The sequence below is a fragment of the Barbus barbus genome (assembly GCF_936440315.1).
Source record: "Barbus barbus genome assembly, chromosome: 33".
In the NCBI taxonomy this organism is placed as follows: Eukaryota; Metazoa; Chordata; class Actinopteri; order Cypriniformes; family Cyprinidae; genus Barbus; species Barbus barbus.
The window spans coordinates 23,571,583-23,597,047 of NC_136761.1; the positions used below are offsets into that span (position 1 = coordinate 23,571,583).

General features: G+C 38.2%; 1 protein-coding gene across 4 annotated transcripts in view; it reads right to left on the minus strand.

The window, feature by feature from the left end:
• The window catches only part of LOC306853715 (teneurin-2-like), a gene marked incomplete at its 5' end in the record, with an annotated part of 227,949 nt that overhangs the window by 169,701 nt on the left and 32,783 nt on the right, over positions 1-25,465 (minus strand). The gene's annotated exons all lie outside the window — the stretch shown is intronic.

Sequence of the window (25,465 nt, forward strand, 5' to 3'; positions counted from 1 at the left end):
GGAGAGTGCTTTTGTAAATCTTAATTCAAATGCTCTTGGCTCATGGTCAGTCTGGATGTGACCGTCAGATTGTTCCATTACTCTTATACCACATAAAGACGAAGGTGAATCAAGTGAACAGAGAAGAGAAAGAAAAAATAAATCAGTGTGTTCAAACATATCCTACGTAAACCTACTTTGCCACTACATAGTATGTGAAAATCAGTATGTCAGAATCTTGTGGACACATTATTATCCCATGAGGCCAACTGGGAAATATGCTGTTAACCGTCACATGATTATGACATGAACAGCATTTATTCTAAATAGAAATATTTTGTAAAAATAAAAATCTTCATTTAAAAAAAATTTATAAATGTATTATATCCTTGCTAAATAAAAGTATAAATTTATTTTAAGTACTGACCCCAGACTTTGAATGGTAGAGTATATTGTTACAAAGGGTTTCTATTTTGAATAAATGCTGTTCTTTTCAACTTTTTATTCATTCATGGTTTCATATTTCTTTCCCCCCTCTCTATCTATTTGTTTTAATGAAATGCATACGGAATCAGAATCTTGAATCTTATAAATCTCAAAATAGTTTTACTAAAACAAAATAAAAAAAGCACTGTCATAAGTCTAGTACATAATTGAGCCAATAAGATTGAGAACCACTGTACTTCACACATGCATATTTATAAAACGATCCAGAAGTTCTACATTGAATGCAGTAAATATTCTCTCACTAAATGATTTAAAAATACAACATCTGAGATCTATTACTTGGAAAAGTAATAGCATACCTTTCCTCAACAAGCCACATGAGGTTTAATTCATGTCTCTAGCACAAATTGTATATTATGACTTATGCATTATGACACAGCCCTAAACATAAGGATGAGTCAAAAACATTTACCTCAGCGAACAGTTTGCAAATAAATAAAATAAAACAATTAGGACAAGGATAAAAAATGCAGACATGCAACAGCAAAGAACGCTGTGAACACAGTCAAAGCAGGGAAAATAAAATGGATGGGCAAAGAGATGAGAGAGCAGCAGAGTGTAACAGTTTTAACCCTGTGGCATGCGTGGTGTGCAGGGATCAGGATGCAGTAAAGAGGGTGAGAAGAGAGAGAGAACGAGCAAATACAAACAGAGTATCTGCGCTCTCTCAGTGTCTCAGTGTGTGCACGGTGTTAAGATGGATAGCGGTATGCCACAGGGGCTCCCTGTAGAGGGCTGTAAAAATAGCAGCCCACTCTTCCTCTTCTTTCCCACTCTGCTCTCGAACCCTCTCATCTCCCTCTCTCATCCTCATCCCTCTTTTATCCTCTCCTCTGTCTCACCTCTGCCCTCCTCCTCTTTATCTTTCCTAATCTTTCATTCACTTTTGCTCTCTTAGTTGCATATGTAAACACAGGCATTAATCGGCCTGTGAATGCCACGCTTGCACCTCCAGAGCGAGTCTTTGAACCAGGAAGAGAAAAAGAGAGTTTTGGGTCAACGAGGACAGACCGGGATGGGTTGGGGCGTAACATGTGGGAGAGCTTTCACCCAGCGCAGGTGTCTAAGACAACAGAACAACAGGGCTTGTGGGAGGAGAGAAGTGGAAACACTGGTGAAGAGTGGTATAGAAGATAGAAGTGGACTGAACGCTACTACGTCAAGAAGAAGGGCTCAGAGTGATGCCTGAGGGGCTGGGCATATGAGGTCACTTATGAGATGGAAGGAATATGGATTTCATTGAACTTTGTGTCATGTGCTTCAGCTGATCGGGTGGCGACTGATGACTTTTTGATGGACAGGTATAAATCAGTCAATAATACACTAGTGTGAAGTTACATCAGGGACCGTATAAGAGGGAGGAGATGGAAGATTTATAGAAATATTTATAGAAAATAATAAATAAATGTATGGCTCAATATGGTGGCTATAGCAGTGAAAGTTCCACTTTTTACTTGAAAGAGCCACTTGCTTTTTGTATTAAACATGTTAATGAAAATTGGTTTGACCTGGCTGGAAAAAAGTTTGTTTGTTTGTTTATTTAGATGAAGATGATCAATTTATGTTACTATTGTTCTCAGATTGTATTTCTGATTCTAAGCATGTCATCAAAACATGTTTGGAAATTTCTGTCTTTCTTCAAACAGAAGCTCCAAAGAAAATAGCTGTTAGGATAACCACCGTCAATCAAGATTATTATTATTATTATTATTATTATCATAATCTAGTAGACTGGAGATACATGGAGATTCAGTCTAACATACAACATAATAATAAAAAAAAAATACTACTACTACTACTAATAATAATAATATAATAATTATTATTATTAGGTATGTACATGAGACTGAAAAGTATTAAAGCTTACCTTATATAGTTATGAAAAGATTGAGATGAGCTTTGATATTTCGAACCCTCTGTTTGATTTGAGACTATATATTTATATAACTCTTTCTTAATGCATTTGTTTCATTTTATGATTTTATGATTTTCTGACATTTAATTAAAGATAACACAAAGTCTCCCCTCAAAAGTCTGTTTGCCAGGATGACTGAACGTCTGGATCTAGAAATAAAAAAATTAGTGAGTGAGTGAGTAAATATGCAGAGAGAGAGAGAGGGGAGGGAGATAAAGGACATTGTGAGCTCTGGTCAGTGTGAGAGAAGAGTTGTGAATCAATAATGCATATGCAGAGATCAGATCTCAGCCCAGTCCTCTGACAAGGTGAAAACAGAACAGCACAGGACAGAGCGAGGAACGGAGAATGACATGGCATGTATGACTGAAAGTAAGAATCTTTACTGTGTAGAATTAAGAACATTCGGCAGACGTCTAAATGTTTTAATAAAAATGCAATGCTGAATAAAAGCTGCACTAAAATTGTTGGCTCTGACCTGCTCGGATGTGGCTTTGGTTCTGTGACAAATGAAAACATTTGTTTAACATATCAACATTTGTTTAACATTTATTTGTATAGCGCTTCACGTAAAATCATGATGTTAATAATATATGCCTAGTTTTTTCATGAAACTCCAAATGGCGCAGCCTGATGGGTTCTTTACGTAACTGATGATATCCACAGTATTAAATGGCTTGGCACAAGCTCATTGGTTCATGTTGCATACACAGTCAATTAGCTTGCTGCTTTACATTTAAATGGCTGGTTAACATCCACTTGAGCATTTTGCAGCATGCGTCAGCGAGTTCCTCTGAAACCCTCCCCCTTCCCCAGCTCCACCTGTATACAGTAGATCAGCTATGGGTTATTTTATATGCTATTTGTGCAACAGCAGCATGTCTTAAATACTGACAGCACCTTATTGCTGCATGCACTGGCAGTAGCAAGTTCCTATACTTGCTTGCAGCAGCAATAATCTACAACTATAGCAATAACCAACAGCAGCAGCAACGTAGCTTATCTTTTCCATCAAGACCAAATACATTAACACTGTCATATCCATTATCATGTTCAAATCTTCAAAGAGTTGTCATGATAGAACTTAATATATGTATACACATTATAGTCACATTCAGCAGATTACAGCTGGCCAATAATATAGTTTACATTTGGCGATGATATAAACAATCAAGCAGCTGAGATTTGCTATATAGTATACAATCGCTCTACGCATATATAATTTGTGTATGCAGGTGCAGTACATACCCTACTTTATATAAAGAGCAGGGCACAAATATAGTTACATTTTGGGATGAAATGTATTATAATAATACAAAAAAAAAAAACATCTAATAAGTACAAGCTGTTCTTTAGAATAGACAAGAAACTATGTTAACATGCTACCATTAGAGGCCTAATTAGAATAGACACAAATAAATAGCAATAAACATTAATACAAGGAGGTAATGCAATATTGTGAGAAAACAAATCACAGCATTGATATATGATTGTCTCGGCACAACTTTACTACAGATGCAACCTCTGTTCAGACTTTGCAGTGTAAAAGGCAGAAGAAAAAAGACCAAAGAGGACCAAAGCACGGGGTGGCATGTGGGATGCTGGGTTCTGACTGATGGCTGATCAGCATGGCCCCGCACAGCCCTCCACTCCACTAGCTGACAGCACTACTACCATCACAACAGGCCCCACAAAAGCCAGAAGTGGCTACCATGGCGACGGGAACGACAAAGCTCTCAAATTCACATTGTCTGCTCTTTAAAACATTAAAGTTGAGAGAGGGAGCGCGCGAGGCAGAGAGTGAGAAAGAGAGAAAGAGAGAGAGAGCTATCAATACTCATAAAGGAGTATGAGAATCCAGGGCACTCCACAGCCATTTACAATGGAGGACCATGAAAACGAGGGCAAAACAGGACACATGTTCTTTTTATCTCTCTCCCACTACAAGATACAATGTGATCGTTTAGATCCGATTCAACAAGAACACGGAGCACAACCTCTCTCCGCTCAGTGAAGGAGGCCAAGTTACCCGCCATTAGCTAGTGTGTTCTTCAGTGCATATATGTGTAGCTCTGCTCCGAAGCCGAGGGACCATTTTCAGGCATCACAGGTGTGCCCCAGATGTGAAGTTTGTTCCCAGAGCAAACTTATACAGCCTGTGCATATCCTTCACAAATACGGCAATCCCAGAACGCACTGCAATAAGCCAAGGGCAAATGGTAATGAATATATTTTATTCAGTAGTGAAAAGTATTAATAGAAAAGTTGAATTTAATTAAAACACACCACTTCACCCAGTAGTTGGTGTGTTACATTTTTTATTTAGCAGATATAAAACAGGTAGACTATCACTTGCCAAGTGCCAAGTGATAGTCTAAAACTTAGCTGAAAGTTTCACCTAAAATTGAAAAACAAGAAGAAATTAATAAAAAATTTGCATCACAATATTATTGCTTCGTTCTGCTTTCTAAAGAGTGGTTGGAAATCACAATCGCTTTATTCTATTCACAGACATATTTTATCTTGTTTATCTTTATCTAGATCTACTTAAGAGTACTCTAATGGGTAGTAAAAATAAGTTAAAATCAATACTTTTTAAAGACAGTATTTGCCACATATTTATAATATGTTTGGCATTATTAGATTTTTTTTCTTTTTTTAATACATAAAAATACAGTTGTCTAACCTTTATATTTTTGACAAGGACTCCATTTGCCAAAACATTTTTTTTAAATATAAATATTAATCACAATAAAAACCAAAACAAATATACTATAAATAAAATTATGTTATCATGTTTGTGTGAAAAAATGAAAAATTCACAAAATATTTTGGACAACATATATGAACAAAAATGCATTCTAAATAAAAATTAACAATTTTTTTTTTTTTTTAATTAAATTAAAATTAAAATAAAAACAACAGTATAATAAAATAGTTTTTGGCTAGTTATCTTCTCAGTTAACTCTGCTTTGGCAGATCTGGAAAAAAAAGCTAATTTGGGACCATGCTTGTGAGCTTCGATTTCGGTCAGGATGCTGCCTTAGAAGGTAGCTGGCTTTGTAGACAGCAGACAGCTCACTGGGTTTTGGAGTACAGCCTATGCGTGCATCTTTATGTGCTTGTGTGCAGGAGGGTCTCAGGTGCAGCGAGCAGGATCTCACCCTCATCACAGAGACAGGTGGATTGGAGCACAAGGGGGTTTAGGAGACAGTCTGTTACACCAGTGACCCCCAAAGAGCCTACCTGTACACTGAGCCAATCCTCATGCCCAACACACAGGCACATGCACACACACATTAGACATTCACATAGATTGATGGAAACAGCAGTTGTGCTTCTGGACAACAGTCTATAACACAATTTGTGACCATCGCCGATGCTCTGAGGGTTCCGCCTGTCTGCTGAAATGCTCTTTTGAGGGTCACAGCGGTAGACGAGACTAACAGATGGTCTCTCAGCCCACACTCAATGAGCAAAGTGACCACCAACAGGAACGACTACAGAGAGGAGAATGAACGAATGCCATTCAGTCCCAACCTACCCCCCAAACCGCCGTTTCTGCAAATTCTTTTTAATCAAACAAACAAATAAATAAATAAAATCCCCCATCTGAAATGGCACTATTTTCCATTGGATTCATTTACTGTATGAGGAGAAGTGTATCGTTTCTGGCATATAGGCTGGAGAGAAATGAACGCTTGGCATAAATCGGTAGTGACGTTAACCTAAAGCACAAGATGACCTCTGAACCTGTTCCACACTACACATAAAAAAAAAAACAAGTTTTAAATAGAATTGTAATCCTAATATATAAAAAAATGAGACACTGTGTTCATTTGCACTCATTCAGCTCATGATAACAGTGTTTTCTGTCTCAGAGCAAAATCTAAAAAAAACACACCAGTTGTTAGTATAATTACTTCTTTCCTATTAAAGTAATCTAGAGAAAAATTGCTGTTATTATCATAATACATCACCAAAACAAAATATCGCAATGTCAGTTTTTTTCCCCCAACATCGTGCAGCCCTAACACATGTTCATGATGTTTGTTCAGAGAATGTCACAGCACAAACATAGGCTTCTCTCTGTAAATTGCTTTTATCCCTGCACGTGCGTGAGCGTGTGTGTTTTGTCAGGCAGATCAAACAGAGTTTTTACGGAGAGGCATGAAAGCGAGATGGGCGGGTGTGCGTTTGATGCGAGGTTGAGCAGTCTGCTGAACGTCTGCCAGCATTCTATCAACAGCCCAGCACACTGCCAATCGGCCGAGAAGGCTCGGAAAAGTGCAGCATCTGTGTGTTAATTCATCTGTTTGTGTGTGTGACCTGATTGACTGTGAGGCTCTGCCGGCACAATACTTACCTTTTCTTGTGTACGTGGATGGAAAGAGATGAGACAAGAAGAGCCTATGTTTATATGTGACAGCATTAATATTCATTAAATTCTCATTAATCGTTTTGTTCCATTTCATTGTATTGTAGGAGCCATACATTAATTTCTTTATGGTATTTATTTAATTAATTCTTACTAATAAAACTATTTTTTTTTTTTTCCATTTTTTATTAATTTATTAGCATGACTATCATTTGTAATTGCATTATTATTATTTTTATACAGAATTTTTTTTAATTACAATACAAATACAAATACAACACAAAAATGATTTTATATACATAAAAAGTACATTAAATGCAAGCAAAGTGTGTACTTCAATGTTTCAAATAACTTTCGTAAAAATAAAATGTCAAAATAATTGTGAAATAATTCAAAGTAACAGATCTATTCATAACAACATACTTATTCTAACCTGAACTTATTAAATATATAAAAGGAAAAGTCATCCTTAAATAGAGTCATTTAATGTCATTAATGAATCAGGTTCTAAATATGCGTGTTATTGTTACAATGAATTACATTTTAGTGGGTGTCTTCTGTAAATCATAGTAAAAATGTATGATAGTCTCTGATTTCACACATAGATACAAGTGTATAAGACATACAAGAGGTTAGATGCAACAGAGGAAGAGATGAACCATCTGGACCTAAGCAGTGGAAGACCTGGAATTGCATACAAGGTGGTATTGAACACTCAATGACAAATGACAAAAATTGTGAGCTCTGGCCTGCCTCACCTCTGAGTGTCTGACCGTCTGTGTAAATGAAACACTGCATTAAAGTTACCTTAAACTTTGCTGCCGCCTTGTTTTCTGTCAGCTGCACATACAAATCCGCACAGAAGGCTCTTTTTTTTGAGACTGTGATTCCTGTGTAAATTCATGTAAATATATACTGCCTGTGTGCCACATTAAAAACTTTGTAAATGCTCTGTAAATGTAAATGCTTATATCCTTCTGTGCCAATTTAGCAGTTTAAAGATTACTTAAGAGGCTTTAGAAGTAGAGTAACTTTAAAGGTCCAGCTATGGACTGTGGAGAAAACACATCAGTTTCAGGTTCAGGAAACTGCCACATCCTCCTAAATACCCCCCCCCCCTTCCCTCACACACACACACACACACACCTACCTACACACACACACACACACACTCCCTATCCTTTTTTACAACACATCTCCTGATCACAGTCGTACTCTGATGAAGTAGTAGCTGTAGATCTCAGGTTAAGCACCTCGATCAGAGCAGCCGGTCTCTGCTGCATTGATCTGACGGCAAGCCTTCAGCGTAAAAGGTGTGCGTAGCCCTGCCGAGAAGCGTTCTGGAATGAAAAGCCTTTAAACTCACCATTCCAACCCTGGGAAGACTTACGCTCCATCTCCATGTATCTGTCAGAGAGCATGATACAAAAAAACTGCAAAGTCACATGCCCACACACCATGCAGCACTCCTTTAAAACAGTCGAGTCACGTGCCAACCCATCCTGAGCCGAAACTAGCATGACAGCAGCATTGGAGGAGTGCGCGAGTTCTCATCTGAGGAGATTCCCTCAGGGAAACGTCTCTTTTAGATCTCGCAGACATGCAGCTGGCTCAGAGACAGCGCTGCAGACGGGATCATTAAACCCCCCATTTCCTAATCTGTCCCTTCAACCCACCATTGCACCCTTCCTACGGCCCGCTGTCTCCTTACACGCACACACACGTACCGTCTGCGCTATCCATCATCATCGTGGGAAAACACGGCCCCCCTGCAGTAGCACTAATGCAACGCAGAGGCCAATTAGCAGAGCTTCCTGACCAATCAGCACGCAGATCCTTTCCATAGACCAACACGGCATGATTGATAGGGGCTTCTCTCTCGGGAGATAACCACTTATTACATGCGCGATCCGTGTACGCGGCAGAGTACATAAGGATGCTCGCTCTCGAACGGCGCGCTGCCGTCGTAGCCTACACACAGACAGCCACTCCACAAGTGCTTAACTCACAGAGTCAAGCACGCTTATTAGCAATTACTTCTCTTTGTGCGTGTGTGAATATCTAGGGTTTTTTCATTCCTCTTTTTCTCTTACAGAGCGGTGTGTCATCTGTACAAACCAATTTCATTAATTAAACAATGAATTCGTGTATTAATGAAATGCAAACAAAGAGCAGAGCTCAACATTCACAGTGCCATGAAAAGGAACAATATTGACTAGATCTCATTGAGTAAGATGCCCATCTTCTTGTTTGCAGTCCAGCATAGTGCCAGGCCAAGGTCACGGGTTTAATTCTCAAAGAACGTACGTGCTGCTAAAATGTTTACTTGGATTAATGCTTAAATGTAAATGCAAATCTCATTTCTATGTAGCCGAAGTATATGAATGTGAATTAAATTGAATATGAATGTGTCAACATCACCACCATCTTGAAAAGGTCATCAAGTTTGGGTTGAGCACATCAGAGGTCGTAGCTTGACAACCTTTCTGTCATTATACACAAGCTATCAAGACATTCACTCAAAACAAGAGGATGAAATGCTTGTTGGAACAAGATGCTTGTCGCAGTCTGTAACTGTCAGTTTGCTTGCATGTGTTTATATCTGACCTTAACCTTTTTAATAAGGCAAATGTGTTGGTGTATTGCTGTAATTAGCATGAGTTGCTAATGGCATCTATATTCCTCGCTATGGGCAGGTGTAAAGATGAAATATATTTTTATCTAGGAGCCAAGACAAGGAAAAACAACTCTAAACAAGTATTGAAATAGCAGGAAATTGTATTCGCAACACATTTAATGGTCATAATTTGCATAGAGAAATTATGCATAGAGGGGGAGAAAATGGAAACTAAATGGAAATAATCAGATAATGTATACCATTCATCAAGATTTGATTTATTTATTTTTAAACAATAAATACTTTCATTAAGCTAGGGTGCATTAAATAAAACAGTAAGAACATATATATAATGTTACAAAATACTTATATTGTAAATAAATGCTTTTTATCAAATAAATTCCTGAAAATAAAACAAAACAAAATACAATAAAATAAAATAAAGTAGCACAATGTTCTCATCACTGATAAATGTTCTTGAGCATCAAATCAGTATTACAATGATTTCTGAAGGATAATGTGACACTGCAGACTGGAGTAATGATGCTGAAAATTCAGCTTTGATATCACAGAAATAAATTATATCTTTAAACGTAGTCCCAATTTAACTGTATTTCATATCAGTTTACATCACAGACATAAACCATCTAATATTTGCTAATGTTATTCAGAGGTGGGTTAATCTAGAGAGCCCAGAGATGAAGATAAGTCATTAATATTTTTGTTCTGCTTTCCCAGAAGAAAAATACTGTTTATTGTGAGATAGATTTATGATAATGTGTATATTTGCTAAAGGTCAGCTTTTAGGAGTCCACTAGCATATAGATGGCTTGGGAGCCAATAGACATGGACTAAAAGCCACAAAAATCTAAATTAGGGATTTCATCGGATCGTAAATATTGATTTTTTTCCTGATCCATGCAGCTGCAATAATGCCAGGAGAAAATAAAAATCATTTCAGAGATGGAATAAGTCAGTAAATTTTGATGAAAGATGATGACATTTCGTACACTTACAAATCATGCATATTAAGACCAGGGACATAAAAAAAATGGTTCAGGTTATACGTATGTTTGTTTATGATTTTACACATCTGTATGTGCTCACTTGAGCTTCACATCATAGTTCTGAGATTTGAGGTGTTTCGATTCCTTAACTGCGGCCTGGGGTTGAGCCGTCTGACTGGGAGTAGCAGGGGTCTTTGCTTGATAAGACTCTCTGTATGGTAGGGGTCAGTGTGAGATAAGAGTCAGTGTGTGTTAAAGGTCAGCGGGTGTTAAGGGTCTTTGTGTGGGGTTGTCATGCCAAATCCAGTCTCCTCTATCAACACACACACACACAGACAGAAAGAGAGAACCAAATCAAGCTCTTCTATCATTTCTGCTCCCTCTCATCTCTTCCCAGAACAGGGAACAAAAGGACAAAGAGAATAAGAGACAAACCAGGCTCTTTCTGTGCTCTCATAAAGGTCTCAGCGAGCTTTGATGGTGCTGTTTCAGTGAAGGTGGGTGGGCTGAACTCAAAGTTGAAGTATGAAAAAAAAAATATATATATATATAACAACAAAAACAAAACATTGCATTATAAGTGAGGGTGGAGTAGTCCTCCCAGAAAGCTTTAGGACTGTCAGTATTATCCCTTTGATAGAGGTGGTCGATTGCTTTGGTCAGAAACTGTCTGTATATCTTCTGTCATCGCAACACACATAAAATGAAAATACGACTGCGTTTCACACACAAACACGCCCACTTTCTCGCTGCTCTCTGTCTGAACAAGATCATTAAATGGAAGTTTTTAAATCTCATATCAATTGGAAATTTATGGATTTAATCACACTAAATCAGAATTGTGAGATATAATTGTAGAATTGCGATTCAGAGAAGAAAAGTCAGAATTATGAGATGAGAAGTCATAATTACCTTTTTAACTTTTCATTTTGAGGCAAAAAGAAACTTCAATAATGACAGGGACCTGTCAAGCTTCAAAAGTCAACATATAAGAGCATATAAAAGAGCTCCTATATGTACTCCTTTATGTTATGTCATCTGAAGCCAAGCAATAGACTAACATTTTACTTTTATGAACTGCTCAAAATTAAATAAAAGTACATTTTATTTACTTGTTATACACTGATCAGTATCTGCTTTTGTTGTAAAGAACAATAGCTTGAAAATGTAGGTTTAGAATGACATAAGGGTGTTTCCATGATGACAGAATTTTCACTCGTGTGAACTATCCTTTTAATTAAGGAAGAGTAGAGATTGCATTTTACAATATGATATTATGAAATAAAATAAATGTTAAAAAGAACAAAAAAGACCTTAATTACAACAGCAACGGCTCAACACTAACAAAAGAAAAAAAAAGTGCTTGAGATATGCAACTGAATTCAGTATAGTAGCAGGACTGATAAAATGCCTAAAATAAGGGTGAAGACGGACAAAACCAGGGCAAGTTTGGTCTGTCACAGTGGTGCTTTTTGATCACAGAAATCTCAGTCTGCTCTCACTAGTCTCAAGGGCCTAAAGGAGAGCGTGTCTGAATCAGGTCACACGTCTGCGGCCCCTGAGACTCACCCGGTAAAAGCCTTCTTTCAGAGTTGTAAATACAATATTTAATGGAAGGAAAATCCTACTGTGGGTGTTGTTTTACATGTTTTACACTCATTGCTTTCTCGATTTTGTCTAGTACAGGTCAGCTTTTCATGTTTAGCCTCATGACTTCTTTTTTTAAGAAAGCATCATTTTGAAAATACAAAAGCATTTTAGGCTCTATTAAACAAAGCTGAGAAATAACCGTGCTGCAGTGACAAGACGAGTCATATCATATTTAACAGAAGTAAGGAATATAATTAGATGCGTTCATCAAAGACATGCTCATTTAATGAGTAACCTGATGAAGAGAGAGACAAGTTGAAACCACACACACATCCAAAAATAAAAGGCAAGAGAAGCTTTCATGTCTTCACACACAGGTGCTGCTTGACAGGTCAAGTAGTTCATTAAACGTTTTTCAATATGACCCCTCACACCCACAGAGATGGGACGGTTTGTTATCACTCAGCTATGGAAAAGGCTAGATCTATCTATCTATCTATCTATCTATCTATCTATCTATCTATCTATCTATCTATCTAATAAATAAACAAAAAAACTTGAACATAAATCTCACTTGCATTTTCGATGGATGGATGGATGGATGGATGAGGATAATAGTGCTCACATTTTCCTTTAAATTAAACATTTAATTGTGAATGTAACTATGCACAAAATCCTTTAAAACCAGTGTATAAAATGCATAAAACAGTCCACTGGTTCTGTCCATGTCCTAGGCATGACCTAGGATAGTACTAAATATCAAACGGGCTGATATTTATATATTTTGATATCAATAGCCTCATTTTCATTCACGTCAAACTGAATTATTTCCCTCCTCTCACAGACTCTACAGTTACCCAGAGGTGAAGAACATTTCAACATGGTTTCAGCTGGGTTGTGTATGTGAACAGCTGTTCAACAAACCCGCAACAAATGGACCTTAAAGCTTGCACAACCCTTCTGGTCCTACACTCATCACATCAGTCCCCTCCTCTCCCCTCTCCATCAGGGCAGAGTCCATATTGTGCTGCTGTCCTCTAAACACTGTGCTGCCTCTCACACAGCCTGCAGGGTGCCTTCAGCACACAAGCACACACATGCATACACTCACGCACGCATGCTTTGTGCACATGATGACTAACCCCTTCATGTGCTGTCATCTAAAGAACGACAGTGGTGGTTTTTGGCTTGATGAGAGTCTAAAAGGGTCTGTGAGAGAGAACAGGAGCACTGTAGCACTCAAAATACTCAAATACTCACAAATATCATAGCGGATTTTAGTGAGGAAGATGGGTTTGTGTGTGTTTGCATGTTTGGGTACATGTGTGTGTGTGTGTGTGTGTGTGAAAAAGACAAGCGTCTTTTTCACTTGTGGTGAATGTGTGGCAAGTGTGCAAACTTTTGTTTTTAGTTTTTAAAATATTAGTTAATAGCAAAATGTGACTATGTGGATAAGTATATTTGCCATTTTAATATTATTTAGTATCTGCCATTTTAGTGCTATTTGAGACCCTGGACCACAAAACCAGTCTTAAGTCGCTGGGTTATATTTGTAGCAATAGCCAAAAATACATTGTATGGGTCAAAATGATTGATTTTTCTTTTATGCCAAAAATCATTGGGATATTAAATAAAGATCATGTTCCATGAAGATATTTAGTAAATGTCGTACCGTAAATATATTAAAACTTCATTTTTGATTATTAATATGCATTGCTAAGAACTTCATTTGGACAAATTTAAAGGCGATTTATTTAGATTTTTTTTTTTGCACCCTCAGATTCCAGATTTTCAAATAGTTGTATCTCGGCCAAATATTGTCTGATCCTAACAAACCATACATCAATGGCTTATTTATTTCAGGTGATGTATAAATCTCAATTTAAAAATTTTTACCCTTATGACTGGTTTTGTGGTCCAGGGTCAAATTTAAGAACTGTTAAAGAAAGTTAATATTTTTTTATATATATATTTATTTCAGTTTCAGTAATTTAGTAACTTGTTTTGCCCGTTTTGTTGTTGTTTAAATAATTCTATATAGCTTTTGTCATTTTAGCACTTAACTTATTTATTGCCAGGCAACATTTCTTGTTTTCTTTTAGCTTGTTTGTATTTATTTATTTTATTTAGTTTTAAAATAACAATACTGCTACTTGCATGTACTTCCTTGCTAAATAGACCAGCATGAATTTCCATGCTTGAGTGGAAGGATGGATTATGGCTGGGGCTAATGGGGCCAGTGCCCTGGGACCTCTGACTGCCAGGGGCCTCGAGCTGAAAGCCCCACGGTGGCCTGGCACCCAGAAACAAGGCACTGCTAGTGTAAAATTGATACAGGCAATCAGCCCTTGAATGTATGCCAGTGACTGCTGGCACAATGTGAAATACATGAATCATTGTCACCTTTGTGTTGAAGACAGGGTATACTTATTCTAATAACTGTGACTATTTCTCACAGTTGCTACATTATTTAATATATTTGTAATGCAAATTCTCATGTGAAATTAGAAAAACAATGTTTGACAATTTCAGCTTTTTAGACCCTCAGACATGAATTAAATAAACACTGACAGAAATGCAAGTAAATCAGAATAAACAGTCTATAGTTCCTATCTATCTATCTATCTATCTATCTATCTATCTATCTATCTATCTATCTATCTATCTATCTATCTATCTGCCACTTCCTCAAGGCATTTTTGCAAAAAGTTGGAATTAGAAGAGGCTTAATTCTTGGTTTTCAGTGGTAATGTTTAGAAATAAAGTTGGAATTTTGAGGGGGGGAAATCTGTTTTCAAGTCAGAAATACAGAACGTAAAGTAGCAACTAGTTGTAACTGTGCAAAAGTCACAGTTAGAAGATACTATAATGTCCCCTCTGGCAAAAACAGTATGTGGGCTGACAAAAAGGAGCCTTCAAAATCAGCTTGTGCCCCGGACAATAATCCATCCTCGCAGAAATTTCTATATGTATGCACCCATAAGTGTGAGATTGCGTGACACAGAGGTACACAACATTCCCGCCAACAAATTCTGTGACACATCATCCTCGCCATGTGACAACAACCAAGCCTCTATTGTTACCATGGAAACGCGTACATTTCTCACATATTCTACACAGATCCATTTCGATCGGCTTTGACTGTGGTCACAATGAATTTTCCACTTTTCGCCATCTGGAAGCTTCAAGAGCGTGGCTTGCATCAGAGAAAAGGCCTGCGGCCCTTCCTTTGCGTGGGAAGCTGTATCAGTGGAAGTGAATATAGGAAGAGCTAGGTTCACAGGAGTGTGCATTAGTTTAAGAGGACAGACTATTCATATGGTCTATGTTGCAGCAGTGGCTATTCATCTTTAACGGGGAAGTAAATAACTCATTGATTTAAAAGGAAGGTGAATGGACTTTTCCATTGATTGGCAGTGAGGTGAAGGTGGTCAACCAGTCAACCAGAGCCAAGGGCTTTGGAGTCAACCATTAATTGTTGGTTGGTGGGCTGTAATGACCAAATCATCTAGGAAAAGGGTCACCGAAACACCTCATTGACTACAAACAAAGGCATATGTATGGTCTTGTACACAAACATATCGAACATTAACTGAAAATCCAAAAGAAACCTAGATCTGTAAATCCTGAAGGAAATATCAGTGCTTGCAAGGTGGCAAATAAACTGTGCAGAGTTATGTTTAGGTTGTAGAGTTTTGTTTTATAAAGTAAATGCAAAGTCACTGTGCAATGTTAAGATGGCTATAAATATTTCAGTATATGCAACAAAGACAATAACAGGCTTTGATTTGCAAATAAATGTAAGAAAGATGAATAAGAATTTGGTAACGTTTTGGTAACGTTACAAATATTTTGAATGCTGAACTTTCTAACAGTCAAAAAAATTACTATTAAAAAGGGTATTTAAAAAAAAGAAATGAATACTTTTATTTAGCAAGGACACATTAAATTGATCAAAAGTGACAGAACATTTACATTTTTATAAAAAAGTAATAGCATATCATTAGATGATGTTCTTGTGAACATTCAAGAATCCTGAAAATAATGAACACAGTTTTCACAAAAATATTAAGCAGCAACTGTTTCATCATTGATATAGATATATAGATATATATATATATATATATATATATATATATATATATATATATATATATATATATATATATATATATATATATATATATATATATATAAAAATGTTTCTGAGCAGCAAATCAGCATATAAGAATGATTTCTGAAGGATCATTTCTGAAGAAGACTGGAGTAATTCCACTGAAAATTCAGCTTTGCCATCACAGGAATAAATTAAATGTTTTATAAATATTATAGCTATAAATGAAAAAGTTTATTGGAAACAAATTGTTTTCTTTATTTTATATATTATTGGGAACACATTAGAGTCTTTATTTTAAGTAATTCAGGCTGAATTGACAATAGAATCCCGCTCTCATTTAGCGGAAGCTGGAGATTACGGTTTATAAAGTTTAAAATATGGATATTTTCCTTACAAAAATGCATCTATTCGCTTCAGAAGGCCTTTATTAACCCCTGGAGCCTTGTGGTGTACATTTTATGATGGATGGATGTACTTTATTGGATCTCAATGCCCATTCACTTGGACTTGGAAGAGCCAGGACATTTTTTTATATAACTCTGATTGTATTTATCTGAAAAGTCATATACACCTTAGCCTCGCATTTCACTGGCCATGAGGCCGTTTGACCGACATGTCAAACAACCAATCATAGTTTGTTTCGTTCAGCGTCACGTTTCGGGGCGTGGAAATGTCGCCACAATAACAGACCATTGTGTAAAACTTTCAAACAGACGTGTTTGAAAGATTATATGCCGCAAAATGTAAATATTTCACATACTTTTGAAAATCCAGCATTTAGTTGATCCTGATAAGCGCTTGTCGTCACAGTTGTAAACTCGACGGCTTCTTCTTTTGTGAGGGAATTTGGCACCACGGCTTCTTTGTTTCTAGGCGGAACGTTAAAGAACGTGACACGCACGTCTCCCGGAAATCCTGTATAATTCAACCAATCCGATGACGACTTCGAAACTCCTGAAGTGTTTCCACTTTTGTGTGCCGTATGCATCAGACGTTTAGCCAATGTTCCGTGGCTAAGACTATATACACCTAAGATGGCTTGAGGGAGCGTAAATCAAGGGGTAATTTTTATTTGTGGTTAAACTATCCCTTTAATACTTTGGGGTTACAAGTTTAAACAGATCCAGATCAGAATGGATCAGGAATATCAACACAGCGGTCTTGCAAAGACTGTAATTAGAGAATACTAGTCTTTCAGTTCTGTGAATAGTGACCATGAGTTATGGTATCAAAGCCAAGGCAGCTGGCTTTTACGCAAGTAGCAGTAAAGCTACCTTTAAGAAAATACACTACACTGTGTTCTTAGAGTATTTGGGTCATATTCATATTCAGAGAAAGGCATTAAGCCAAGACGTTACACATAATCATCTCAGTAGTTCAGAGTGAATGCCTAACATAGTTAAATAGAGCAACAAGCTGTACCCGTTTTAAAAAGTGTGAGCTCAGCGGAGCCAGGGAACCGCATAGGTGAACAGCCAATCCCGTTCATTTGGGATAGGGCTGAGAGGAGGGACCTATTGATCGTGAACACAGAGGAAGGAGCCAACGGGAAGACAAGCCTCATGGATTGCCAGGATGGAGCTGTGGAGTGTGCAATTGATCCTGAATTGGAATTGATTGAATTGTGGTTGCCAGAACAATAGTTTAGCTGACACTTAGTGACAGATAGAGAACGAGAGAAGTAGAAGAGGAAGGGAGAGAAACAAACTGTGATGAGTCAAAAAGACAAAGTGCAAGAGGATCTACACCATTAGAAAAATTATAGAGTTGTCGCCTCTTCTAGCTGAAACTAGCCTCATTTTGTAGCTCTCTCATGCCACACTGCAAGACTCGAAATTGAAGGAAAGATGGGGAACACAAAGGATCAGATGTGTGGTGTTTAAGCCAAGTGCACTCAATCTTGTCACTACAATATTTTACATTTGCAATCTCAGATTTCAACTAATTCACACCAAAGGTTACCAACACTTTTCTAGCATGCATACTCGTGAAACTGGTTTGAAATCTGTCCGACTATTCTTCAGGTATGTGCATTTCCTGAACAAGCAAGAAAAAGCCAAAAAAAACTGCGAGAGAGTGAAAAACACCAGAGAAGGGTGACGCATTTTGAAGCGTGAGCCGGCTCCCCATGTCTCATCCATATTTTTTCAGCTCCTTGTTTCCCCCCCACCCCCTGCCCCCCCGCCAACATTTTTTTTGTGCAAATCAGTGTAAAAACAATCACAAGCCCATTCTTCCTGTTGTTTTTTAACAAGCTGTCAAGAATACATTTTTGCATTGCTATGTGCGTAAGTTAGTGTGAGAACAAATTTTGGGATTGAAGCTAGAGTAAGGGGAGGAAATCGATCTTGACGCATCTAGTCAGAAACTATTTGAAAATGTGAGTCTTTAGGGCTTGAAGCATGCATTTGTCATTAGACCCGTAAAGAAGTTGGTTTAAAAACATTGAAAATATCAGAGCTCTGGCTCCCGGCAGAGCAGACCGGTGGGACAGCAGTATACGAGAGAAGGAAACAACAAAGAGGAAAGGCTACTGAGAACACTGCAAATTCAACAATGGTGTGTTTGCATATCATAAAGTCAGTTGCAGACATGAAACAGGCCTATTTGCAGAACATTTGTTGTGTGCTGAGGCATCTGAGGCAACTTTCTCGACTTGCCTTACCCGATCTGTCAAACCAAGCAGACCCTTGTAAATTCTGCCAGGTTGAGGTTAAATTGAGACGTGTGCCCTATTTGGAGAACGGTTCTTGAGCGTCTATCAGACACATTGTGGCAGACATCTGTTTCTCTGTATCTTTCCCTTCGCTGCACAAGTTTCATGCCCACTTATTAAGAGCCGTCATCTGTTGTATTTCTGTAGCGTTTAGCACCCTCAGCGAAACGCAGCTTCTTGTAAATTGAACAACAAAGGTGTTAATGCAGGTTTGTATATTTATATTCTGTCATTATGCGACTTTTTGTAACGCAAAGCATGCCTATTAGAGGGTCTAACGATTGAGACAAGCCCTATTTAAATGAGAATATCGGCATTCTCGCCGCACCTTTTCTGTTGAACAATGTGCTTTCGATCAATGACGCGTTCTCATTTGATATCAATAAATTGACTTGCATCTGTCTCAATGTGCAAATGAAGCATACTGGATCGGCTGTTGTTCCTGCTGTAAATCCACATCTCCTCCAGGGATAAGACTAGATCCACTTTGGAGGTGAGAATTAAAATGGATTCGTGGACTCGCAGTTCCATGTCACTTCACCCCTGGTGACACGGTAAGTAAGCGACAGAAAGCAGCTTTTTAGGAAAACCAGACAGCGGGAGAATTAAATCAGGTTGACGCTTGGGCTGCAGCCTGCCAGAGAGTGAGCAAAACCATGTCCACTCAATATTTTCAATGTCAGATTTTATTGTGAGATCAGCTCTGAGGGTGCTCAGCTTAATAACAGCTTTTTCTTTTCCTCGTTTTTTTCTTCTTTTCTCTCCTTTTTAATTTTAGCCCTTTTGTTCTCGATTCAACAGATGCCAATTACTATTACATTGATGCATCAGCGTTTTTTTTAACCCCAAAGATACAGGTGTCACCAAGGGAACGTGTCATGTGAAGACTATGCTGTTTTCCCTGAGGGTTTGCAACAGGCGCCCTATTGCCATGGGAACTGCAGAAGCATTTGAGAGAAGGTTACCTGTGATTGGTTCATGCATTTGCAAACGCTGCCGGTCTTGTTAGTGATAACATCCCATCTCAGCCTTGTATCACTGAAATCTGACCTCTGGATCTGACTCTGGTGTCATGTGATATCTTTCTAGGGATGTGTTGTACAATTAAAGCACTAGTTCAGTCCAGGAAAAAAACAATTATATAATAAAAGATTATTTTATCACTTCAACATCACACTGTTCCAAACAATACTTTTTTTTCTTCTTTACAAAAGGAGATAGATATTTGCATGAATATCCAAAATATTCTGTGGAACACAAAAAGATAATTTCTGAAGAATATCCTGACCATTTTATATATATATATATATATATATATATATATATCATGAGGACTGGGGCTTTCATGCTTCAAAATTACAAAAACAAAAAGTCATACTGTGTGTTTCAGCTTTTCTTGGAACAATTATATCAAAGTAAAAGTGATATTAATTTGTGAAATGATTCTTTTGAGTCATATAATATCAATGAATCAGATGATCCAGTTCATTTACAAACCTGATAGAATCAGTTCTGGAGTTCAATTGACCTATTTCAATTGACAGTGCACACGTATGAATAATAAGTTCAGTTGACTGTTCCTCACACAAATATATCCCGTGTCTACAGAAGACCTCAAAAACAAATGCAAAAAATCACTTTCTTGATACATTTATGTTGCTTTTGAATACATTTTGAAGGATTCAGCCCTGGTCTCATTAATTTTTCATTATACTGGCCAGGACATTCTTCAAAATCTCCCCTTTCGTGTTTGATGAAAAAAAAAGTCATATGGATTTGGAACATCATGATGATTTTTATTTGTGGGTGAACTATCCCTTTAAATACAGTCCTTCATTTTGGCCTCTTCCTGCAAACACAGAAATAAAAATGATCAGTGCTGCCAAACACACACTATCACCCTTAATCAAAGAGAAACAATCCTTTTCATATGCTCGCTAAGTCACAAAGATCACTAAATCCAATTAGGTAACGATTAGCTTATTGACTGGTCATGGTGGGTTTAGATGAACCAAAGCTAGACCCTGGGAGAGATGGGACCCCACAAACAACAACAGGTGGGAGAGATCACAGGTGAATCTATGCCAGGTCTTGCTGCAGAGACCGCTAATGAATGGAAGACCACCAATTTGAGGATGCTTTGACACATATAATGACACACACACCGGCACACACGCACAGGCTTGCCAACAGGAAGCAACACAGACTGAGACTGCAGGGCCTCCGTTAGAGCCTGGAGAGGCACGATCGATGAAGCCGCGTGCCGTGCAGATCAATCTGGATTAGAACACTGGCAGGAGGCACCGGGACTCAGCGAAAGTATGCGGCCAGCAGGGGGCTCACAGAGGAGCCCTCAGGGAGAATCCTGGGTGTGAGATGGAACCATGGGAGCTTGGATGGATATTGATAGAATTTGAAAGCAAAGCAGGAAGAGTTTTTGGGTTTTAAAAAAGTATGAAATCTTGAACTTAAGCCACCCTTTGCAACAACAAAATCCATCTGTAAGAAAACCGGGTGGGTGGCATGTCCAAAATCATAATAATTTTATAGTAATGGTATGTACAAAAATAAAGCTAAAAATTAAATCACAAAATGTCATATGTATTACAAAATCATAAATACTCAAAACCCTTTATGACCACCATGTACCCATCCTCTGATGGCTACTTCCAGCAGGATAATGCACCATGTCACAAAGCTCGAATCATTTCAAATTGGTTTCTTGAACATGACAATGAGTTCACTGTACTAAAATGGCCCCCACAGTCACCAGATCTCAACCCAATAAAGCATCTTTGGGATGTGGTGGAACGGGAGCTTCGTGCCCTGGATGTGCATCCCACCAATCTCCATCAACTGCAAGATGCTATCCTAACAATATGGGCCAACATTTCTGAAGAATGCTTTCAGCACCTTGTTGAATCAATGCCACGTAGAATTAAGGCAGTTCTGAAGGCGAAAGGGGGTCAAACACAGTATTAGTATGGTGTTCCTAATAATCCTTTAGGTGAGTATATATATATATATATATATATATAATATATATATACACACACACACACACACATACATACACACACACTGGTGGCTATTGTATATACTGTATTATAATGTCCAGATTACAATGTTCCCCCAAAAACTTTAGACTTACAGGGAAAAAAACACAAGAAACAACACACAAAAATGACAGAATTCTAATGTGATATGCATATAAATGGACCATTTTACTTAGAAATTAAATAAACTAGTAAGATTGTGAACTATGGCTAAATCCATAGCCATACTTGAAGAAAAAACTATTTATAATGTCAGACTCCCTGTTAGGCAGCTTAGAAACAATGCATTAAGCGGAATTGCACTTTGCAGTCTGTAGGGCAAAACGATTGTGTCGAGAGATATAAATGAATGGCAGGAGAAAGGTTTAAGCAGGACTTGAAGAGGCTAAAGATCTCAGATGTCCAACCCCACCGCTTTCCTGGAAAACGGCAGGAGTTTCGTGCCAGTTTGGTCACCTTGAGAGGAAGAAGGGGGAGGCTATCTGGGAGATTTCAGATACACCACTGGGGTTCTGATAAACCAGTAAAGATGATGAGTGTTAAGAGACGCTCTGCTGGATGGAGACTCCTGCTCACCCTACTAATAGGCACATCTGCTAGCCTGCCAGTACGTCTGAGCATCACACTGATGCAGTTATGCCCACCTGCCAAGCCCTGCAGGGGGCCACACTGAGCCGACGGAGACTGGCCTGCAGCACACCGGGGTGGGCGTCCCATCAAGCCTCCAGGCTGGGAGGAAGATATTTTAGCAGACGAGGACTGAATAATAATAGAGCCATGTAACTTCTGAGAGCTTCTGAAAATGAAAGTCTCTGGGCCTGATCTGGCAAACCGATCAGATCCTTCTGGCAGTTTGAGATGAATGTGATGTGAGGCTTTACGCAGACATGCTGGAGACAATTCTGGAATCCGTACCAACTTATAAGACCGCGCACAAGAAAAAAAAAACAACAACAACTCAGCTGTGAGAAAAACAAAGCAGTGTTGTGCCAGAGGGGGAAGTAAACATTAATTTATACCATCTATCACCACAACTAGAAATATACTCCATCTTTATGCCGCACCGTGGGCGAAATTTGCACAAGGCCTGTTTTCTTAACCTTTTATGCTGTCTGGCTTGCTCCAAGTCCACATCTCCTTTTCATTCTCTCTATCGCTCTTATCTCCTGCAGTGTTGTCAAAATTACCAGACCAGAGCACTGTGACCATTACACCCTGATACTCTCGTTAATTAACAAACCCGAAGATTCTGGCAAAACAAACAGAATCTGGCCATCGGCTTCACTGCAAGAATCTCAAACGCATGCGATGGAGGGATATTCAAGGGAAGGAGGAATGCTGAGAGTAGGTGTGAAAGAAATGCCAAATTGAAATGCCAAGAATAAAAGCCCAGTATTATCACAAGTCAAATCAGCTATATGGTACACTGTGAAAACATTACGTCTCAATGTAAGCGTATGTTAGCCATGATACAGCATAACCCCTAATGATGTAATGACAGATGAAAGCTGTCTGAAACTGTTACCTGGGATTACTGATAGCCAGATGGCTTTGCCGCTGTAATTAATTAGCACTGTGACTGCTGAGCAATCCTTCAGGGTCTAGAAGGACATCAGAAACCAGACTTGGACTGGAGCGCTGACTAAAATCACCTTTTCAGATCTGATTGGCCGCTACTCAACTGTTGGGAGTCGGGTTATGCAAATTTGATCTGTCCATCAAGTTGAAATGGACTGTGCAAAATAAATAAATAGGAATTTAAAAAATATATAAATATTGATAACGCCACCACTGGTTTGGATATGAAAATGTAATGTAAATATGAAATATTTATGAATTAAAAGGACAATTTTAATCGTCCATTTTGAAGATGATTATGGTAATTCTATGTATCACACAAAAGAAAAGAAAAGAAAAGAAAAGAAAAGAAAAGAAAAGAAAAGAAAAGAAAAGAAAAGAAAAGAAAAGAAAAGAAAAGAAAAGAAAAGAAAAGAAAAGAAAAGAAAAGAAATTGCAAGTCACCTTGCTAATGGGCAAATAATATATTAGTCATAGCCATCACTCACAAGTATTTACCAAACGGAAGAGAAAACATTACAGCCAAGGTACCGGACTTCAATATTAACGCTTAGATTAGGGCTTGCAAGGTTCACGACATCAATTATTGTAGGATATTCAATATTTTTTTGTGTAGTTTACTATTATTTGCCAGCCCATTGTCCCATCACCACCAAGACTTTTAACCACATATTAACCATCGTTTACTATTCCACTGTCCCATCACTGCCTCCACTTGCAATAGCTATAGTGTTCAGCATCCTCTAGCTCCTCTGCCTCAAGAAAACTGCAAAAAAATAGGAAAGAAAAAAGTAAACAGGAGAATAGGACTCAGATGCATTAAAGGGCCCAAAGCTAAACAAGTACTCATTATTATCATTTGCCACCTTACAATCAAAATGCAACGCACAAATTAAGCTGTCACAGCAAAACCATTTAGAACCAAGGACCAGGAGATGTGGGCCCTTCACGTCCCCTGATGGAAAACAGCAACGGCGCATTCTGCCGAGAAGGTAATTGTTCTAATAATTATACAATGCCCATGATAAATGGACTGAAAATCCTGTTTTTTGCCAAACATTGAAACTAATTGGTTACAGAGTCTGTTAAAGAGCAATGATTAATGGAGTTCATAATGTGCAGGCTCATGATGGGGGGCGAATGAAAGTTCTACACTTTCCTGGAGACACAATCTGCCACAATGGAGGAAAAGACTGACAACATGGAAACTAGCAAATCAATCAGACCCTGTGAGCAGCACTGATTGCACGGGGTCTCGTCTTCTGTTCTTCTAAGTCCCGATCGACCATCAGGGGCATTACGAGCGGATCTCCAAGAGTGCGTGTGTGGTGCATGTCAATTTCTTAATAAGCACCACCAACAGATCGAGAAGAAACACACATTAAAAATAATAATGTTTGCCACTAATGCTACTTAAAATCCTCTGATTTGCAACTCCAAAAGGCAGCCAATGAGCTTTGTATTCACAAGGTCACCTCTGAACTGCTCCTTTCCATTTCGAAGGCACAGTGATTGTTTGCGTCTGATGAAATCTCACCTCTTCCTCATCTGAATCTGCACGCCGCTGTCTGATGGCTCTTTTATATTCCTTATCATACAGTGTCTGCATTTTATATTCGTATTTAGATGTCGAGTCCGAGGAAGGGGTTGATCCATTATCCACGGGAGAATGTCAGTTCTGTGAGTTTATTCTGATGATCAAGGAGATGATTAGTCGTGTTAATATATTTAAGCAGTCTGTTCTGGGATCACGGAGACTATCTCGGAGTGAGAGAAAGCCAAATGGAATGCGGTCTGCTGTCACTGCGTAACTGGCTACTAATGAAAACTTTAAAATTCAATAAGAAAGCATTACCCATGAATCCATGCTTCAAGACAACGCAAATAAGGCTTGGATCTGAAGGCCAAAAAAGTCTGTGGGGAAATCTTCTTCAAATACAGGAAACCAAATTAACAAATGGCAAAGTTAAGTGGTGAAAGTGTGTCCCGTGATGCAGAGGAATCT